Source organism: Pteropus alecto, unplaced genomic scaffold (assembly GCF_000325575.1).
Source record: "Pteropus alecto unplaced genomic scaffold, ASM32557v1 scaffold155, whole genome shotgun sequence".
NCBI lineage: Eukaryota > Metazoa > Chordata > Mammalia > Chiroptera > Pteropodidae > Pteropus > Pteropus alecto.
The window spans coordinates 21,943,513-21,966,656 of record NW_006438113.1 but is presented as its reverse complement, the minus strand read 5'-3'; positions in this window follow the sequence as shown (position 1 = coordinate 21,966,656).

The window sequence follows — 23,144 nt, the reverse complement described above, 5'->3', positions numbered from 1 at the left end:
TCCACTCCTCTCCCCACTCTCCCTCTGCTGCCTCATCCATTGGCTATCACTGATTTGCTTTCTGTCCCTATAATCTTTTTGTAATATAAATGTATTATATAAATGAAATCAGCAAGTACTTCTTTTTGTCTCTTTTCTTTCACTGAGCATAATTGAGATTTACCCACGTTGTGATATATCAATATCTTTATCCATTAGCCTATTCATGAATATTTGAGTTATTTTCAGCTTGGGCTACTACAAATAATGCTGCGGTGAACATTTGTCACAAGTCTTTATATGGTCAAACCCTTTTGTTCCTCTTAGGTAAATAAGAGAAATACAGTGAATGAATCGTATGGTACATCAATGGTTAGCTTTTAAAGAAACTGTCTTTTTTTCAAAATGGTTGTACCATTTTACATTCCATCAGCAGTGTATCATAGGTCTAGAATATCCACATACCTGTTAATAACACTTAGTACAATTAGTCTTTTTAATTTTGGCCATTCTCACAGGTATGTAGTGGTGACTCACTGTGGTGTGAATTTTCATGTCTTTAATTCATAATATTGAGTATCTTTTTAAGTGCTTATTTAGCATCTGTATATCTTTAGTGAGTTGTTGGTTTCCTCAGTATTGAGTTTTAAGAGTTATTTATATGTGCTAGACACAAGTCCTTTACCAAGCATATGCATTTTAAATATTTCCTCCCAGTCTGTGGCTTTCTTTTCATTTGCCTTAAGTGTCTTTTAAGAGCTGATGTTTTCATTCTGTTAAAGCTCAGTTTTTATGGATTATGCTTTTGGTGTCATGTTGAAAAAAAATGTCTGCCTTACATGAGATCACAAAGATATTCTCTATCTTCTTTTATAAGTTTTATAGTTTTAAGTTTTACATTTAAATTTATAATCCAGTTTGATTTACTTTTTGCATATAGTGCAAGATATGGATTGAAGTTTCTTCGAGGATATAAACTTCTAATTGTTCCAGCACCATTTGTTAAAAAAGACTATCCTTTCTCCATTGAATTACTTTTGAACCATAATCTAAAATCAGTTCTCCAAACATGTCTTACTTTCTGTTGGAAAAATGAGACAGTGGCTACCAGTCAATCTTTCAGCTCATAAATTTTCTGATTTCCCAGTTGGTCCTCTTTTCCCTAGGTAAACAACCAGTTATTTTAATTGCTATCCCTAGTTATGATAACACAATGATGGATATTCTGTTCCCTTTCGGTATTGTTTGTTGTTTTATTATTTGTCTTTACAAATGTAACAACTTGGTGATTGTTGCCCCTATGTGTATCATTATAACTAAGGCACTGGGTGCATCATTCGATGTCAGTGAGACACAAACTGAGGCATCAAAAGCCCTCTTCTACACAGATGACATCTCCAGAAAAACAAGGCCAATATGGCAAAGGGGCACACATTTCACAAATCATTTTTACATGTCTGTTTCATGAACCAGCCATGAAGATGTGTCCTCCCTTATCAGGAAAGGACAAAAACATGCCACATTGAAAGTCTGCAGCCAGAGAAACAGGAAAGAAGCTGCAAAAAAAAGAAGACAAAGGCAATAAGAGGGGGGAAAGAATAGGAATGTGCCTATTCCTAGAGTGTGTGGTCCTATAGAGTGTCTACTAAAGAATTAGCAATTCTGACATCATATGTCCATATTCAACCTTTCACAGGACAATGACAAGATCATGGAACTACTATAAGATACCCACTTGAGAGTACTCATATATCTGTGTGTGTGCACACATATACACCCAAGACTAAGTTTCTGAAACAAACATTTAGCTTTGACTCACAAGAAAGCTATTGAGTCACTTAAGATAAAATTCTAATGATATTAGATAGTTGACTCTGGTTTTTTAGGCCTTTGCCATACTCCTATACTTTATTCATATTGAAAAAATATATTTTCTCCCTACATTCAAATTCCTACTTGATGAGAGAGAAATAATTAAAGAACTCTGCAGGTAAAACAAATCAAATAATTTCCTTAATTCTGATTATGTCTGCTAAACACCTGGTGGAAGAGAAGAGACTCCATATAACTAAAATAACTAACATTTCCCATTTTTCTTATCTAAGATTTTCATTATCCAATATATTTTTCCTCCTTAGCACAAAAAGTTGAGAGTTGGTGTTAAAAATAAAATTCTTGTATTATCATTATAAACCAATAACGATAATGAGTTGGCCTTCTATTATTATGTCTAAACTTGGTCAGGTGATAGTTACGTGACTGAAATAATAACGTACAGTATAATTTTTCGGTATTGTTTGTTGAATTTTCCTTCTATGTCCATAATTTTCCTTCTATGGAAACACACCACCTAGGAAGTTATACATGCTCAAGACATAACTAACAATCATAATCTCTAACTAAGAAGAGAATAATCTCTAACTAAGAAGAGAATAAAACAGGTTATAATTGCAGACAATTAGAACAAGAGTCCGGTCAAGATAGTAGAGTAGGTAAACGCTGTGATTGCTTCCTCTCACAACCACATCAAAATTATAACCATCATTGAGAGTCACCTGAAGTCTAGAAGTCCTACAACTGGGGACACACAAAAGAGGCTACCTCAAGACTGGTAGAAGGTGTGGAGACTCAAAACAAGCTGGTCACACAACAACGTGTGGTGGTTGAGAATCGGGAGAAATATTTTGGCAGCAGAGTTCCCCGCAGAAGAGCAAGGGGTCCCAGCCCTACACTGGGCTGCCCAGCCCAGGGTTCCAGTGCCAGGAAGAGAAATCCCTATAACTCTGGCTGTGAAAACCAGCAGAGATTGCGGCTGAGACAGAGGGTTGAAGGAGGCACAGACTTTTCTCCTAAGGGGCCCGCATGCAGACTTATTTGCTGATGGGCTCACTTGCTCTGAGTTCCAGCACTGGGGCAGCAGCTCGAAAGGCTCCAAGGACATATGGGAAGGAACTGAATTGTCTGGATTCAGAGTGAGAGCTAGAAGGGCAGCTTCTCCCAGACAGAAGTGTTAGCAGAGAATATTGCTCCTTTATTGGGTCCTCCCCCACTCAGCTTGCAGACTCAGGCAGGCACCATTACATTTCTAAGTCTCCATCAACATAGCTAACACTGGTCACTCTGTCCTGGTGATTTCCTGAGACCCTGCCCCTCCCAACTTATGGGCCCATCCAAGCCACTTCTAGTGGATTTTCAATACAAACAGCCTGTTTTAGCTCAGGTTGCAGACTTGCCTAAAATCTCTTAAAGGTTCACAAAACCTAAACAAGCAGAATCTGGCTTTTGTATGCCCCATACCTTTTGCTGAGCAGCCCCAAGCCTAACACTAGTGGCAGCCAGCCTCAGTTTATGGCTTGACCTTTCAAGGCATTTCCAAACCCAGTATGGGTGGCAGTCATCTGAGAATTGCTTGGTGGCTCATGCCAGTTGGCCTCAGATAGGACACAGGGTGCAGCTGAAATTGGCCTGTGGCACAGCTCCTCCCAGGAGGTTCCAGCCTGCATATCCAGTGTCTAGCTTTGGTCTGAGCTAAAGCACCACCCAGAGTCACATCTGAGGGTGACATAGCCAAACGGCAGACAGGGGAGACATCAGAGCCCTGCTAAAGCGAATCCTGCTCTATATGGTCAGCCTCTACACAAAAGCTCCTCTACTGGTCATGGCCAGTTATCACAACCAATCAGCCTGAGGGCCAATCCCTCCCATTAATATGCCAACAGTAATCAAGGCTCAACTCCAACAGGAGAGCACACACAACCCACACAAGGGATATATTTGGAGCACTCGGCTCAGGTGACCAGGGAGACTGCCACTGGGACCCACAGCACACCTATTACATAAGGCCACTCTACTAAGACCAGGAGATAGAGCAGCTCTACCTAATATGTAGAAACAAATACACAGAGCCAGTCAAAATGAGGAGACAAAGAAACATGCCAAAAAGAGATAAGAAATATAAAAGTGGAGATAGAAAACATAAAAAAAAAGTCAGAGATGTAGACTACAATAACTGAAATGAATAATACCTTAGGAAGAATCAACAGTAGGTGAAGCAGAGGACTGAATCAGCAATTTATAAGATAAGGTAGCAGAAAATACCCAATCAGAACAGCAACAAGAAAAATGAATCCAAAAAATTTAGAATAGTTTAAGGGGCCTCTGGGACAACATCAAGACTACCGACATTTATATCATAGGGGTACTAGAAGGAGAAGAGAACAAAGAATTGAAAAACTATTTCAAGAAATAATGACTGAAAACTTTCCTAACCTGGTGAAGGAAAAAGACATACAACCCCAGGAAGCACAGAGTCCCAATCAAGATGAACCCAAAAAGGCTCACACCAAGGCACATTATAGTTAAAATGCCAAAGGTTGCAGACAAAGGGAGAATCTTAAAGGCAGCAAGAGAAAAGCAGTTTACCTACAAGGCAGCTCCCATAAGACTGTCAGCTGATTCCTCAACAGAAATTTTGCAGGCCAGAAGAGATTGGCAGGAAATATTCAAAGAGATGGAAACAACCAAGTTTACTCTACCCAGCAAAGTTATTATTTTAGAATTAAAGGACAGATAAAGAGCTTCCCAGATAAGAAAAATCTAAAGGAGTTCATCATCACCAAGCCAGTATTACAGGAAATGTTAGAGGGACTTCTTTAAGAAGAAAAAGGAAAAAAAAGATCAAAAATATGAAAATGGCAATAATTACATAACTATCAATAATTAAATGTAAGTGAATTAAATCAAAAGATAGAGTGGATGAATAGATAAGAAAACAAGATCCTTACATATGCTGTCTACAAGAGACTCACTTCAGACTGAAAGATACACACAGACTGAAAGTAAAGGGATGAAAAAAGATGTTTCATGAAAACAGAAACAAACAAAAAGCTGGGGTAGCAATAATTATACCAGAAAAAATAGACTTTAAAACAAAGAGACTAAGAAAGACCCAGTTATCTCATTTCTGAGTATTTATCTGAAGAAACCCAAAACACTACTTCAAAGGGACATGTGAATCCGTATGTTCATTGCAGCATTAGTTACAGTAGCCAAGTTATGAAGGCATCCTGAGTGTCCATCAATGGATAAATGAATAAAGAAGAGGTGGTATATATATATACAATGGAATATTATTCAGCCATAAAAAAGAATAAAATCTTTCCATCTGTAACAACATGGATGGAACTACAGGGTATTGTACTGAGCGCAGTAAATCAGACAGAGAAAAACAAATGTCATATGTGGAATCTAGAGAACAAGACTAACAAACAACAGAAACAAGCTCATAGATACAGAATTTTGATGGCTGTCAGATTGGGGAGTAGAGGAATAAGAGGGGATAAGATTAAGAGGTACAAATTGGTAGTTAAAAGTAGTCAAGGGGATGTATAGTATAACATGGGGAAAATAGTAGTATTGTAATAACTATTTATGGTATCAGATGGGTACTGGATTTATTGGGGTGATTACTTCATAAGTTACATAAATGTCTAATCACTGTGTTGTATACCTGAAACTAATATAATATTGTATGCAAACTATAACTTAAAAAATGAAAATATAAAAAAATAGCTTAGAACAAAAGTAAATACTACATTGCCAATGTCATTAGTATTTTGTAAAACACTATTAAATTATACTTGGCTTTATAGTTTTTCATGTTTTTAAACTTTGGTTACATCTAAAACCTCAAATCAAATCATTCTTACCCATAACTACTTCTGAGTCACTAGATAATAGAGAAATGTAAAAAAAAAAAAAAATAGGGACAACTCCATTGGGATCCTATGTATTTAATTATACAGTAACTATTAAATAAAGATTCACAGTTCTTTAATTATATTTTAAAATATTAGCACTATATACCTTAGGACAAGTCAACTGTGCCCTTCTAGGTTTTTATCCCAAGTAGGTCATCCCAAGGGTTTCGTCTGCATATGACCAAATAAATAACCACCTGCTTTGTGCAGGACGTGATTTAGTTGGCTCTCGTAATAATTCAAGTAGGTCACTGCACAATTGATTTGTATGTGACACATTCAGACAGATTAAATAAATTTGCCAGTTTCACTATGTCTGTCCACTGTCCAACTGCAGCAGCTCATGTAATGTGTATATAATTAAAAATTGAGAAACAGTAATTTGAGATACCCTTGGCCAAAAGTTTATATTTTCCTATAAAATGAATACGTGAGCTACCTTAGATATTAGCTAAACAAAATCTTGACTGAAAAAAAAGAAAAAAAATAAATAATGGTAAGATATCTAAAATTTTAGTAAAGAGAAATCAGAAGAATATGAGAAGACAAGCAGGATGAACTGAAAAGATAGCAGTGGTGAAACTTATGGTCAAATATTGTCATATGAAATTTCTATTTATCAAAATAATATAAAACAAAATCTTGACTGAAAATGTAGAAGAAGTGAAAGACCCATTTGTATGTTTTGAGATAGAAAACTCGTCTTTTGTTATAAAGAGGGAATAACTACAAATACTTACATAATATCTAATCTGTTACTGTTTCATGGATGCTGGCAGAAAACATGAGATTCCTGAATAGATAAAAAGGTCTTTATTACTCATGACAAAGCAGTAGCCGGAGCTTTCTGCTGGGTTGCTTTGATTTCCCATATGGGCCCTTCCAAGACCCATAGAACAATGTAAGTGGGCCTAAATGGATGCCTTCTTAACAGTGGGCTGCATTTGAGGAGAGGAACACAGAGCTTGGGGAATCTACAACTTTCATAGTCAACAAAAGTAAACCTGATCTTTGTCTGGGGAAAGACATCACCTTATCCCTCAAGGTTGCTCACCACAAACACAAAACTGAGCAATTGGTGGACAAAATGAAGTCAGGGTCTTGTATTCTTGACATACCAAGCCAGAAAATGCAGGAACCCTCATGGCCCATGGAAGACTGCTCTCCCAACAATTTCCATTTTCTAGTCGTAGACTAAATTTCATTAAATCTTAGTATTTATGAGATTACTTTTTCCTTCTTAGTTTAAATTTTTGGTTTACTTTTTTATAGGCCTTTAAAGTATAGGCATTATTTTAAAATGTTTTCTGTAGCCCTGTATACTCATTTATCCAATCTATAAATTGTTATTGAGTACCTATGATGAGAGGAAATGCACTACATGCTGAAGTACCCTTGTTTCTGATTCTTAGTTCTGCTATTTTCTCTCAAGAATTACTTGGCATGCAGTATGATTTTTTGTTTGATATTTTCTAAAGTATCTGATTTTTTAGTGTTTTCTTCATATTTCTTTCTCAAATTTGATCTTTCTTAATTAGATTAAATCATTTTTAATGCATGCTCTTCCTGGTATTTCGTTGATTACTATTCCATGCCTTATCAGGAATTCATCATTGTAGGGTAACAAATCATCATAAAGAAAATACAACCCTATTTTCTAATAGCATCAGCATAAGCAGTTTTTAACTTTTGCATTTGTTTTTTGTTCCAAAGTCACAACCTTCAACTTGAGATCGAAATCCATCTGTGTCCCCCTTAGTCTTCCAGTTTCCTTCCCCAAAGCTCCAAGTCACTAAAACTATGTTCCAGGTTTCTTTTGGCTCTCTCTATCTTCCTATATAAATCTGTCTTCACAGAGAACAGTTGGTAGGTTTCGTGTACTTTGGCAAGCTTGCTGATGCATCTTAGGTGCTTACTCCAGGAAGGAAGCACACATTCCAAAAGACAATTCAATTTTAGGCCTATATATGTCTACTACACTCCACTTTTCATTAAGGAGCAACATACTACCCTATTTTTCTCTTCCTTCAAGAAGTGATAACTTGATTCAATTTTAGGCCTATATATGTCTACTATACTCTACTTTTCACTAAGGAACAACATACTAGCCTATTTTTCTCTTCCTTCAAGAACCAGTAACTTGATAACACTATTATCAACCATTGCTCCCCTCTTTTTGGTCTGTGAAGCAAGGAATGTCGAGTCATCTTCAGAATGTACAAATTCACAATTAACTGTACTGAATTTCTATTCCTCTTTCCACTCTATGGCAGGTTCTACTCCATGTTAACCACTTGGCATTGGTTTTGTTTGCTTTTTATCTTGTCGAAACTTTTTTTCAGCTTTGCTTTTTGATTTTTTCCCTCATCTTATCTAGCAAGCCTTTACTTGTAAGCCAGACTATTGACAGGCATTCCTTAAGTCCCTCAGTTTCTCCCTTAGGAAGAAAGCTAATTGCATGAATATGCTAAATAGGAAGGCAAACACATCATATCTCTGCTAGCAATTTAACAGATTCCCTAAATTTATGCTTATGGGTCCCAAATTGAAATTCTCTACTTGGAAGCTATTAGAGTAATGACTTGATTGGCCCGTTTTCTGGAGATTAAAGGGACTCCTACGAACACTGCCTTAACCTTGTTTGGCCACTCAGCTCCCCTCCCAGAGAATCTCTGCTAACATTAAAAAATAATAAATTATTACAACTAATTTTACCAGAACATCAACCTCCTTTTTCCTTAGTAAACAAATAACTATCTTAGATGATATTTACAATTTAATAAACACCTCCTATGTGCAAGTGCTTTATTTTATTCTTCAGACTCTAGTATAGATAATTCTTACAATGTATGCTGCAAGTGGAAACTTTATGATTCTAAGTGCTTGCAAATATTAAAATAATAGAGCTGGGAATCAACCCCAGGCGGTCAGATTCCAGATCTAGGCCCCTAATTTCTTAGATAGACTATATACATACACATACACATATACACATACATATACATATACATACATATGTGTGTCATCATATCACTGTAATAAATCATAGTAAAGAAAATAAAACCCTATTTTTCCAACAATATTGGCATAAGCAGTTTTTAACTTTTGCATTGTTTTTTGTGCCAAAGTCACAAACTATCACTTAATCCATCTGTATTTATATATATAGATGTAAACAGATATATTTAAATACAATAATATATTTTATATATAAATATATAAACATTTATATACTTAATTTGTACAATAACCTTGAAAGGCTAGTTATTCACAATTTAAAAATGAGAAAACTTAGCCATAGAGAGGTTAAATAAATTTCTCAGGGCACTCTCCATAAGATTTGAACCTAAATCTCAGGTTCAAACTTAGGCTTCATTGATTTCTTTTCACAAAGCACGCTGCCTCTTGTATAAATTCTCTCCATCCTAATTAACGCTTGCTAAATAATAGCATCATTGTAACAGTTATCTACTAACAAAATAATCCTACATAACAAAAGACCACAACACATTAATGAATACATTTTTATAATGTATTTATCCTATTTGTCCCTATGGCTCCACTTACTTGCGTTGGGCTTGCTCATGCATCTGTACTCAGCAGTAAAAACACATTTCTAATCCTGGCTGGAATCACTCACGTCTTGAGATTGGTTGACTGTCAAATGATTTAGGACAGTATTAGTTGCAATGACAAGAACAATTAGGCTCTGCTACCCTGAATGTATTCTAATGGCACTGACAAAAATTAAAGAGAAAGAGTGGAAACATGAAGGTTTTTTTCCAAGCTTCTACTTGTGTCATGTCTGCTAACATCCCACTGGTCAAAGAAAGTCACCTACGTGGGTCCAGAATATCAGTGGGAGGACACTACAAGATTATATGGCAAAGGGTATGAATACATGAGGGGTGAAACATTGGGGCCATAATACAATCAGTCATTGTCATTGGAGCTCAGTAACTAAGTCATAGAATTATGCATTTAGTTCTATGTGAGAACTGATTACTAAATTTTTAGGAATTCTGTGAGGTAATTGTTAAATCATTGGTAGCTTGAAATTAGCCTATAGTGAGAATATTTACACCACAAAAACTAGTCAAACACTGCAAATCAGGGCTTTATATAGTTAGTTTATCAGCGCACCACTGCATGTATCTCAGAACTTTCAATCTAATGCTTCTACTATGTATAGAAAATTTCAAATGATTACGTGATGAAGTTTTATCTATTTTTGCATCAAAGAAAAATATAGGCATTATAATCAGGTTGCTATTTTGTTTTCCTTATTCACCTTCTCTGTAAATAAATAGCCTAAAATTAATAACTCTAAAGATAGATAGATCATCATTTCTTGATCAGATTCAGTAAGAATAGTAATTAAGTAAAAATCATCAAAGAAATTACTTGAGTCTAAAGATTCCAATTTGCTATTTTTAAGGGTATTTTAATTCTTATTCATTCTGTGTTTTCAGCAAATCTGCTGTAGATAATCCCAGAGGCAACATCAGTTTACAGAATCCATGAATTTTTGTCTGTATATAGTTGAAGCTGTAATTTAGGCTGACCTAGAATCATAGATCATATGTGGAGTTCCTTCTATCACTGGAAGGATTAGAGCATAGCTGTCTTTTTTCATAAAAAATATAAAATAAAAATTCATTTCATTTCAAAAACAAGTGCTTCACAAACTGACCAATGAAGCTGGGATTAAGGAAATGCAAATCTTTCTAATCCATTATCCATTCCCCCAAGTCTCTAGTGTCCCATCGCAGTCACCACAAAAAAAAGGAAGGGAGGGAGGGAGGGAGGGAGGGAGGGAGGGAGGGAGGGAGGGAGGAAGGAAGGAAGGAAGGAAGGAAGGAAGGAAGAAAAAGTTGCCAATAGGCTATGATGCAAGAAATAATGTAATACTGGAAAAGAGTTGAAAATGACTAAGTATTGGTGTTTTTCTTTACTCAGAAAGGGTAAAGAAAAAGAAAAAAGGGTAAGGAAAGTATGAAGTCATTCTTCTTTCTCTGTGAAAACTTTAACTATAGTAGTAAATTGTGAAATTGTATCCAGTATTTCTTTCTTATTAAGAAATAAAAACACTGAATTTGAGCACATAAAAATATATTCTCTTTCTCTCTTCCTCCTTCTCTCCATCCCTCCCTATATATACATACATATATATATATATAATTTTTTCTTTTTTGCAAAATATAAAGACTATGCCTGAAGCCAAACTGTTTCAGTTCAAATGCAAGCTCTGTGACTTTGAAAAAGTATTTGACATCTCTGTGTACAATGTGGATAAAAATAATATCTATCTCACAGGATTGTTTTGAGTACTAAAAGAATATACGTACTTAGAACTGACTATAAATTCTCAAAAAAATCCTACCTGCCATTATTCAATTAATCTCAAACCATTTTCATTCAAGTAAGTTTTAAAAAACTAATTGGTTAACTCAGAAAGTTTAATCATACTAGTTGTCATTATTTAAGATATTGCTTTTTTTCTCCAGGATTTATGTGTTACGTTGGCACAGTTTAGGAGTGTGTAGACACAGTCTGAGGAGGGCATCAGCAGCTCGGGCTCAAGGTAAAGGACCGCCCACTTCGGCTTTAAAGGCTAAATATATTAACACATATGGAAATGTCTATAATAAAGACCTTAAGAAAACATATGATATTTGTGTCACTTATAAGCCCATAACTCTGAAGTCATAGGACATAGAATTGACATAAGTATGCTTAATTATTATCCTTGTTTTAGGTATCTTTTAAGTAGGAAAAAAATTAGATGCATTGGAAATATTTACCTATATTTTCATCTTTTAATAACTGTAACTTCACACTGGGGTCAAGGTTAAAGTATGAATTGTTAGCTCTTGATGGTAGATATCTGGCAAAAACCCAGAAGACATAATGGGTGAATGGTCCTGATTATGAAATACGCATTACTATAAAAGATGACTTTACAATTTTATAATGTACTAAGTTGAGATACAAAAACCTTTATATTTTGTAAGCATGGAGTTTAATTATACAGAATAGATCAGTGGAAATCTCACATGTACTAAAGACATGCATATCTCAATAAAAACTCACTGAGGTAAAAATTAAAAATAGAAAAGTTGCATTCTATAAAATGATAATGCATGTACGCAGAGCTAAATAGGTATAGACTAGCGAAACCGTTTATAAATTTGGGAAATCATGTGCTGTTGTAATATTAGGCAGCATCTATAAACAGGTCGTTTGTTTTTCTAGGCTTTATTTGTGTGTGTATATATACACATAAATATGCATTCTTATATATATCTATATCTTCTCAAAGAATATCAATTTATTTTTATATTTACATTTTAATTAAAAGAAATATAACTTATATTTATAGGAGATTAAAAAGCCTTGGATACTTTCAATATAATTGTCATGGAATATATTGTAAGGTAACAATATTAAATAACTTCAATTTTAATTTAAAAGTAAAACTTATGGTATGATAGGTGATCACTCAAAAACAACCAGAGTTAAGTCAATATTTAGAAAAGCCCAGATTTTCAAAGAATCACATTGCCAGACCAACCTGAGTGATTCTTGTAGATAAAACAAGAAAATAAATACATTAAATATTAGCCTTTGTAATAATATGGAGATGGTTTATATTATACAAAAGTAGTTTCACTATATTAAAATTAAAGTTTTCTATATAACTGGTTTCATTATTCATCGTTAAATCTTTGCACATAACGCACTCATCCTTCTTGTTCATTAAAAAGACCCAAACTAAAAAAAATATCGGGTATGTTGACACTGCACCATTTACTCAACTTTTTCCTGATATATCTACAGAAAAAGAGAAAAAAATGTTTTTAGGGGTAAGATGAGTGCTTCTGTATATTCCTTTAAGGTTAAAACAGTTGACTCAGCAGCACTCTGAGTACAATGTAGAGCCTACAGAAGCAACCTGATGGTACTTTAGTTTATTGTGCTTACCAGCACTCAGGACGAGTGTTTTATTCACATAGATTTTCCCTAGCTGAAATTAATTTCGCTCTTCTCTCTGCTTGCACAGCACATGATTTCTTCCTCTCCTACAGCATTTGCCACATTTTGCCTTACTCTAAGCTCTACTTCTCTGTGTACAAAAGGTCAAACATCAATATTTACAAATATCTTCATCATGTTTTTAAATTTTTTTCTTTTTCTCATTCGCCATATATCCTTCTTCTAAATCAATATTCTAAAGCGCACACTTGCTACACAGAATGTTAAATATAGCAAAATAAAACAAACCAACAACATGGAAAATGAAAGAAGAGTAAAATAGGATGATGGCACAATGTCATATTTTATATATTTTTTAGTCTATATGCTGGCATACTAGAAAACTATCAGTGTTTCAGTGTTTCTTTCTGATCACAAAATGTTTATAGCATATACCATATTATGAAAAGCAAATTATTTGTGTGAATTTGAGGTCTACTCAATGGCAGTAGCCTGTTTCCTTCTCATGGGTAAATTCAATCTCAGAATAGTCTTATACTTCCGTGTGTCCTAGCACCATGTAGGACTATACATCGTTAAGCTGCATTAATCAAGCCAATAGAGTTTTTACATTTGTTGATTCTAGTCTTTATGACAATGATGTAGCAAACTTCCCCTTCTATTCAGTATCTACAGGCTATTACCATTAGAAAGAAAAGAAAGAAAAGAAAAAAAAAAAGAAAAGGGAAGGGAAGGGAAAGGAAGGGAAGGGAAGGGAAGGGAAGGGAAGGGAAGAGAGTAAACAAGAAAGAAAGAAAAAAAGAAAGAAAGAAAAGGTGTTTTTAACTGACTTAGCTTTTATAGTCTGGAGAGTTGAGGAACAGAAGCAGACAGATCTAGTCAGGGGTCAAGGATAAAACTTGAAAGCTTTAAATTACTTTATAACTCAGCTGTATAAACAATTCCATAAGTTTACCCTTTGAAATCATTTAGAAGCCATTATCTTGATAAAGCCACTGAAGCTTTAGGAGTGAAAAAGACAAGAGCCTTGAAATAGAAACTAATATATCCAAATTAAATCTGCATGTGAGTAGGCAGAAGAAAAAATCAATCATAGGTTTTGATCATAAGGATTTTGCTGCTCATTAGTAGATGAGATCAGAATCGTGTATACCATCTACTACTGTATATTCACAGCCTCTTATGAAGACAAGAACAATGTCACTATGAGCTGTGTTTTAAGAAACTTTAGCAAGATTTCAATAAGATATTCACAAAAGTACTTTAAAAGTATAAAACAAATTGGATGCTTGATTTGTTCACGTAACACCAGATAAATTAGTTTGACTGAATACATACTGATATATTTCCTGAAGTAAACAGTTGTTTGGGGTCACACATCAAGACATTCTTTGACACTGACTAATGAGGACCTATAATGGTCCCACTGAACATCATATTTGTTTTTCTTTTGTTGTTATTCTCTTTCCTCCTCCCTCTACCTCACAGGGGCATCTGGCTATTATGCTATAAAAAAGACAGAAAAAGACCTAGAAAGAATGATTGATTTGTAAATGTAAAACAGTGAAGTAATATGGAACAGAAACCAGGGAAACAGAATGTGATGTATGGCAAGGTTGAAACCAAATGTGCCTAGTCTGTTTTAGAAAGCTGTTTTGCTAGGTGATGGCTTAGAATTTAATTTTATATTTGTTATCAGTCTGGTTCCCTGGGATTGTAGGACCTTTTCTGTAGGCTTACTGTCTACACAGTGTCTCTGTAGACTTAGTCTCTTTGGCTATGTTAAGTGTCCTTTATTCCTCAGTTTTGTGATATCTTAAATGGTCAAATCAACATTTTAGCTGAGCAACATTTTTATGTAGGAGAAAGTAAATGCAATATGGGACTGTATGGTACCACATGAGAGAACAAAGAAATAATCTCCCTTATCATTATAGCAGCATCAACTAAATCCTTACAAGGCTGTCAGGTTTGCTGTGTGAAATAAAATTTCTTTATTTCATTTCATGGACTGTCAACACCTGCCACACCGTAGAAGATTAGCCCATGATCTATCCCACAAAATGTGTGAATCCACAGATACTTTGAGGTTATATGGTGCTTATCATAAATAGAAAATCTTATTATCAAGATTCATGACATATCCTGATTTAAAGGTCTTAAGGACCATAGACTAATCAAGAGACTACATAAAATGTAACTACACTGCAGTAGTTACTTCATTTTTGATGTTATGCATAATTAGTTTTAGTATCATCCATGATTTGTAAAAATGAGACCTGTAGTCATTTCTTTCAGCTTAGAAATACAAAACTTCAAGAAGGTAACTTTCATAATAAATGAAAGTTACTGTGAAGGACTACACAAATATGAATAGCCATACACTGTCAAAAAATAATCAAAGATTTTTACTGTGAATGAACTGGTAATTTATGTAAAAGCACAAATTTGTAATCAGTTTAGATGAGTTGCTTTAGTGTGATCAAACCACCCCCAATTTGTTTTGCTTAGTTCTGGGCATTATATTCCAGGAGAGAAGTATACAATTTTAGGGCATATTCAGAAGAAAGCAAGAACTCAATATCCTTCGAGGCGAGCTGCAGTATCGGGAAAGATTTAGAGCAGAGAAGAGACAAATCAGAAGAGATACGATGTTTTGAATCATATATGTGGCTGTCATGTGAGAAGAATTAACTGTTTTGTGTCTCTAAGATAAGTAGGAAAACATTGACAGTGGAAGGAAATGTTTGATTCCATATGATGTTGACTCTGGAGCTTTCTTCTGTAAATAACTTTAACAACTTCCAATTGTTAAAGCATTTAACAGCTTTATGATTATACAATGAATATGAACACATATTAGAACAATAAATAGTCTAATTTGTGTGTCCTAGCAATAGGGACATTATTGAGAAGAGCATAAAGTGATAGTTATTTGTCCCCATGGCCCTCACTACTGCCACTTTCTAGTTGAAGCCCCCTCCTATGAATAGCTACTGTGCTAATTTTTATAATGTTATCTTCTCGTGATAAAATTAGTTAACCAGAAGCAACTCCATTTCTCTGCATTCTAGAATAACAGCAATAACTTAGGGTAGAGGTAGACGTTGGCATAGACAGTGTCTCTCTTTGTATTATCACAGAAAATCTAACGGCCACTCAATAATATGCATTGATTCCATTCATGCATGCATGCATACATACATACATATACAGCACTGAATAACCATTCAGTAGATGTTACTGAGTAACATCTTTTATAAGCCTCTACCTACCCTGAAGTTTTTCCCTTTATGGAGTCTTGGAGCAGGCCTTATGTGGATGGAGTTGGGAGAGTTAAGTTCCAATTGAATGCATTGTGGTAGTTTTGTTTACGCAAATATTACAGAGAAAGTCTCAAGGCAGTATATGGTTGTTGAATTAGGCTTCTATCATACTAATGAGTGTATGGCAAATGCGAACTATATAACATCACTGATGTTATATTACAATTTGAGAGAGGGTTGGGTGTTCAGAAAAATGAGAGGGCTTATAGGGATCCTGCAGGCATTCTTTAGCTTCAAAAGACTTTTGGGAACCAAAATGTGTTAATTATTATAAAAGTCACAGCTCTAATTCTGCTGAGATAAAAATCCTAGAAAAAAACTCATCAGAAAATACCTATGGTTAGATTTAAGAGGATACTAACTAAATCAGAGTTTCAGTAGAGCAGTTCTGAGCCGTGTTCAAGGGGAACTAGACTAGAGATCCTGTTTGTCAGTAGTATAAAGGTGTAAGTGAATTTGTTTTGAACCTGGTGAAAAACTCAAAACTAGAAAGACATATCTGTGAAACCAAGAACCCAAAATTTGTGGCAAAGGAATTGTGGCTATATACTTACAACTCTGATCACCATATATAATTTATTTTCAAGATTCCATGCCATGGTACTTAACAGAAGGCTATATATTTGAACACATTCTGAAAATATTCCACTGTGATACAACCTGACTATTAGGAGAAGGACCAGAAAAGAGAAAGGCTCTCAATCAAAGTGATCCAGACTATAGAAAAGTTCTTTCTTCTCCATCTCCCCCAAGATTTCTTCCTCTCAACACCAACTCCTTTTAAACTTCGACTAGTGACTGCAGAGGGTATTTCAAGACATGCTATTCTGAGAGCCATTTTTAGTTGAGCTTTGTTTATTTACAAATATAAAAACTAGATGTTGCTTTAGTTCTTAGTCTACTTGTATATCATTGGAAAATAACTATTGGGTTTTAAACATAGAAAAAGTATGTATAATACATTTTTCTTGATTCATATGTCATATGACATGAAGTGTTAATATTTATAGTAATAAAACCATCAGTATTTTGAGTGAACAATTTAATCTTTCGAAATATCAGAATATTGAAAGACCTCTCCTTTTTGTGATTTTTAAATCTCAGAAACAAATAGTGTAGTAGCATTGCTTCCTTTCCATTTCCAATTCTACTGGCCTAGTCTATAACACCTTGCAAGTTCTCGCCTGAACTATAATAATCTCCTAAACTCCTGTCTTCCTCCATTCCATTTACCCTATGATACACACGCAGATTAATCTTCCTATACCACTGCAATTGTCATAAATTTGCCTAAAAAGCTTTAGTAGCTCACCTTTAACTATGAAACAAAAATAGGAAGCCTTTGTAATTGAGCAAGTTCTGATTAACACAATGTTTTAAAGGGCTGATTTCAGTAGCAGCATTGATTTAAAAAGGGAGGTAGAAAGAATATGTACATGATATTTTCAATAATCTTACCAAAATGATAAGAACCTAAATGTGATGGTAGCACTTATAATTCAGGAAGAAAATCACACATCCAAGAAAAATTGCAAAATTTTAACTCTTTTGAGGATAGTTTGACATAAAGAGGAAAAGAGAAAACCAGAAAGTTGGATGATACTGGGTGACTAAGATGATACTGCTGCTGGTGACTATAATGAGGGAAATTAGAAAAGGCAATCAGTTTTGGGGATGAACTGATTAATTAGAAATGATTATGGGAATGTAAATAAAAATGTTCATTAGTTGGAAATAGGACAACGGCTTTTGTTTATAGTTAGGGACTTGAGATAAGGATTTGATGATAAGGTGAGGATTTAAACATTAAGAAGACATTAAAATTCATGGGAATACATGCATTCTCAGAGGAAATGGCTTTAAACAGGGAAGAATATAATGTCAGAGGCTGAACTTTAAAGAACACCTATACTCAAGAGGGTAGCTTAGAAGCTAGAGTTGATAAACATTAAGCACACATGTAGGAAGAGATCCAGTAGGGTTTGGTGCTACAGAAGTTCAGCAGAAATAAACTGCTGAAATATCAAAGAGGATGCAGATGATAAAAGGCCTTTATATTTGGTGATGTGAAAAAATCTCACCAAATCCAAAGATGACATTTGAAGAGTAAGAATCAGTGTTGAAGACAGATGATAAATTGTATAAGGATTAAAAGGAAATGGAGGTAATGAATAATATTTTTATACTACTTCACAATTTATAATGGGCTCCTTACATACCTTAGAATGTTAAGAAATTGGATAGAAACTGTTCAGTTGGAGTAAGATACTTTATAAAGTTAAGGAGATCTGGCAATCTTTAAAGAAAAATAAATGAGAGTAAAAAAAAAAAAAAACACCAAAGCAACTGGAAGGGGTAAAAATAGGAAGCTAATTTTATTCTGCTGTATACAAGCACTGAATGGAAAGCACATATGAAGGAAGGAAAAGGAGCACGTTTTACCAGGACCTACTGAGCTAAAGATAACAAATGAGAATCCTCACTTGGCCACTTGGCCTTCATTTTTTTTTCCAGGAGAGAGGGAGAGGTCATCATTTGAAAGTGAGAGTGGAGCTAGGGGTTTCAAAGAGAAAAGTCTGCAATAGCCATTGAATGAACTGTCAAGCAAGTGGAATTTTGATAGCCATTGAATGAACTGTCAAGCAAGTGGAATTTTGATGAATTTGTAATGGATCATGTCATCATAGGTCTCCACCTTCTCCCATCATGTGATGATACAGAATTAGGAGTGTAGAAGTCAAATGTTGGGGAGAGATTCAATATTGAGCATTTGTTTATGGACTTGGCAAAAATCTACCACTGAGATAAAACCAAAAGCAAACATAATCTCACGTAATTTTTAAGGGCCCCAACACATGAAACCATAAAGATATTCCAAATATAGAAGTTCTTAATGTTTTAAAATAGCTATTAAATATTTCTAGAAATTTGTACTGTAAAATTAACCAGATAACCTTTCTTAATAACATTCTTAGGGTCCCATAATAACAATACCCTATCTTTGTGAGGTGCCTTACAGTTCATCCAACACTTGCATATGTATTATCTCATTTGATATTCACAAGTCCAGATACTACTCAACTTGAATCTGAGTAAAGAATTTAAAACATGAGTTGCTTTCAAGTTTGTCTCTGTCAATCATGAGCTTTCTCTTACCCTACCTTTTGTTATAAGGACCTAGGCAAAGTTCTAATGTTATGAGAGGAAAAAACCACACTCCACTTACCATGCATTTTTGGGAGTTTGCTTTTACCTCTGGCTTTGGTTCTTTTTGTCGTCTGCCTACCCATAAAAAAAACTGGGTTGTGCCTAGGGCTGTAGTTCATCTAAGAATGACTTCTGCACTTACAAGCTTACCTAAAGAACTCTGTAACCTACTTTTTCTTTGGGTTTGACAAAATCCTAGGCTAGCTGCAGCAATATAATAAAACACATTCGAAGTATTGAAGTTCAATCAAATTATTCAGCAAATTGTACTGAGTATCTTCTTTATGTAAATACTGTAATATGTGCTTAAATTTTACAATATCACAGGGGAAATAAGAAACATTCATGGAAGAGGTATAGGTTTTATTTGATTGCTAACTCAGGATGTGTGAGCAGAGTCCTATCACTGAGAAAAGCTAATGTGCTCCTGGGCTGTTACAAGATGTCTGGCATATAGAGCAAAGATGGTGATAGACAACTGTTTTGTTCTTCACATTCTTACTATATTCTACACCTGGTATGTTCACCTACGGACTGACTCTTAAGAAAATTTGAGCTATCCTTAAGAGCGTCCAGAGTGAGAGAGGGATGCAAACCAACGTGATATCAGAAGTGTTTGAAAAAACTAGGAATATTTAGCCAGAGAGTTGTATACAGCAGGCAGTAGAAGGAAGATTATCATTATTTTGAATGACCAACAGAGGGGAAAATTAAGGCCTTTGTATTGACTTTATAGGAGGAAGGTTTGGGCTCAGAATGAGTAAGGCTTTGGATTATTTCATGATGACTTTAATTTACGATTAAAAGATAAACAACTTCAACACTGCATAGGGGATTGAATTAGGATATATTTAAGGTCCTTTTCAAATTTAAATCTTGTCCTTCATGTATACTAATAAATTATAAGTCATAATGTGATTGTGTCTGTGGATAACCACAAACAAATAAAGCCCCATGGAAATAAAATGAGATTTTTGGTAGAGAGAATAATCTTTAGAGAGAATATACCATTTGAGGTGAAACCTGAATGATTGGTAGTATTTTGACTATAATATTGGGTATCTCAAGCTAACAGTTAAATGATTTAAATGTATGTGGACTGCAATTACACTGCAACTTAGGCATGAAAAGAAAAGGCAGAATTTTCATTTTAGCTAAAACTGATTTGGTCATGTTCATGAAATCTCATTCACTGATATAAAAGGGAGGGAGAATATGTGGTTTTGGTTTAATCCAGGAACCTAGGTTCAATCAGTATTTTAATTAGTTCCTTTAGGTAAAGTTCATCTTTTTTTAGGTAAGATTCTCAGTCCTTCAGATTTCAACCGTTCCTCAACATACTATTTTAGATTGTATTTGGGAATATCAGGAGAGGGGATCTTCCATTACCTTGAGGCACTGGGACAAAAGGTTACTGGATTTGAATAATGTCTTTTCTCTACTCTGGTCTCTGTGGTGACGACATCCTTTGTATGCCTAGTTGCTTCTGGTCTTTCACTTGAAGTTGGTCGCTGGAGAAACTCAGGGTTTGTGCTTTCTCAGTTTGGTCAGGGCCTGGTAGCCATCTCTGAATGACGGGTCCCAGCTTCTTGGTACTTTAGACATCCCTGGTCTAGAAAGTCCACCCTCGAGCTTTTACTAGAAGACCACCTTGCTCTTTTAACATCAGACTTCATGGCAGAGTTGCTAGCTCTCAACTCAGCTACTTTCTGAGTACAAAGGAACTTTCAGCAGTTCCGGAAAGTAAACTGCTCTTCCTCTGACTATGATGCCCTGTTCAAGGTTATCTGAATGTGGTAACAGCCTGGCCAAGTGATATCCTTCCCAAGATCTGAGAATTAGAGCAAAAATTTTCTGTCCTTGAGTTTTCCCACACCTATCTGGATATTTCTAAAGCTAAAATCCCTTACCTTATATCCTCAAGATGAGAGTTAGTAAAAATGTTGTTGGTTGCCTTCCTCGAGCACTTCTCTTTTTTCCATAATCCTGAGCCATAGAGAATAGAATTTTCTTCCACTTTACCTATCTCATAGCCATCATCTTCCTTATATAATTTCCGACCTAAGTCTTTATGATGGACTAGTATATCTTGTCTTCACTATGGGAGAAACTATCATTTGGACCACTAGAACTAGCCTTAATATGTCAAACCGTAAAAAAACTTCTATTTTATTTCTTGATAATGCTTTGATTTGAAGCCTAACAGCTTGCTAAAAAAAAAAAAAAATCCTATATTGAATGTCAAAAGTCAAATATTAACTCGTTTTTATTTCCTATGTAATCTAAATCCTTGGCAAAAAGGTGTCTTGGATTGAATAGGTCTTATACCCAGAAAGTCACATTAGTACTTCTCAAAACATTACCCCTCTTCCCACGACACAGATATTCTAGTCCACAAATCCAATCATGCTAATTTGCCATTTAAAGCCTTTCAATAATTTCCCATTCCCTTAAAATAAAAGTTAGGCTTTCCTGACTAATTAGACTTTGGTGCTTCCACAATTTCCCATATTTTCTCTTTCATAACATCAAAATTTTACTTTTCCAATGTCTTTCTTTCCTGATAGATTTGAACTCAAATTTTCCAATATCTAGCATATTGTCCTTGGACATAGCAAGTGCTTAATAAATGTTTGTATGAATTATAGTTTTAATTATAAGCATGAGTTATATTTTTCACCTGTAAATCAATAAATCGGTAATCTAGTTTACCCAGTTCCTTTTGAGATTTGTAAATCTGATACTAGCACTCTGAAAGGTGAACCCACTGTTGTTGGCCTGACAATATCAATTTCTAGTCCTCCAGAGCCAGGCTTTAGAACACAGGAAATCCACCAGTAAGTGCCATCTTGTCATATTTCTTGACAAGTAATAATTTATCCTCTCCTTAGGGACACCCCTACCTGAATTCTCTCAAACTACAAGGAGATCCGTCTTCATTAATACCTAAGTTCAAAATGAAGACACTTCACTTTAAGATACCCAATTATCTTCCACAGTTGTGTCAAGTTTTCTCTCAGGGTTATTTTACCGTAAGCTGGTCCTTCTATTTTATGAGTCTTCAATTAACTAGGTTTAGTCATATTATGACTAAATGGACGTGGCTAGAAAGGGCAGCATATAGCAATCTATATACAAATTGTTACTTTATTGGTTAATATTTGTTTGAATTGGAAAATCAATAAAAAGGAACTTTAATTTCGACTAAGCATACACAATAAAAGAATGGGGGGAGGGGTACTACTGTTGATCCTGAGATAGCAACAAAATTAAAAACTATTCCAAAGAAGCATATGGTGACAGAGGTCAATTGGCTGTGATCTGTATCTATTTTATTTTAAAAACAGTTGCATCTCTACTAAGTGCACTGCAGAATTTTAAATGTCACTAAAAACAGTGAGCAGACAAGTTTAGGGTAACTTGAGGAAGCACATTCTCCACTGTAGAAAAGGTTCCTTCTATGTTCCTAAGGGCAAGGTACTGTTGCACACCCCACCTCCTTCGCGGTTGGAAAGGAGGGAGGGAGGGAGCTTGGTTCTGTCCCCAAACCCTGCCACTCCTCAATTACTTCGCTCAGTTTTCACACTGACGCAGCTGTTTCGGAAGAACGCAAGGCTGAGCAAGAAGGCTATGGGCGTCGAGTAGCCCCGGACCTTGAGCGCGCGAAAGTAGCCCGCTGGTTCCAAAACCCGATACAGAGGATCTGGACCCTTATTTTTTCCAATCCTTAATAAACCACCAACCTGCACACTGTCACCTCCCCGTGCAGACGCCGCAGTGCCAACCTGGGCTCCGACTGACACTGTGAGGGGGGAAAGAACGCCAAATCGCCCCCACCAGGACCGAAGGCCAGGAAAGCGCGCGGCACCCTCAGCCG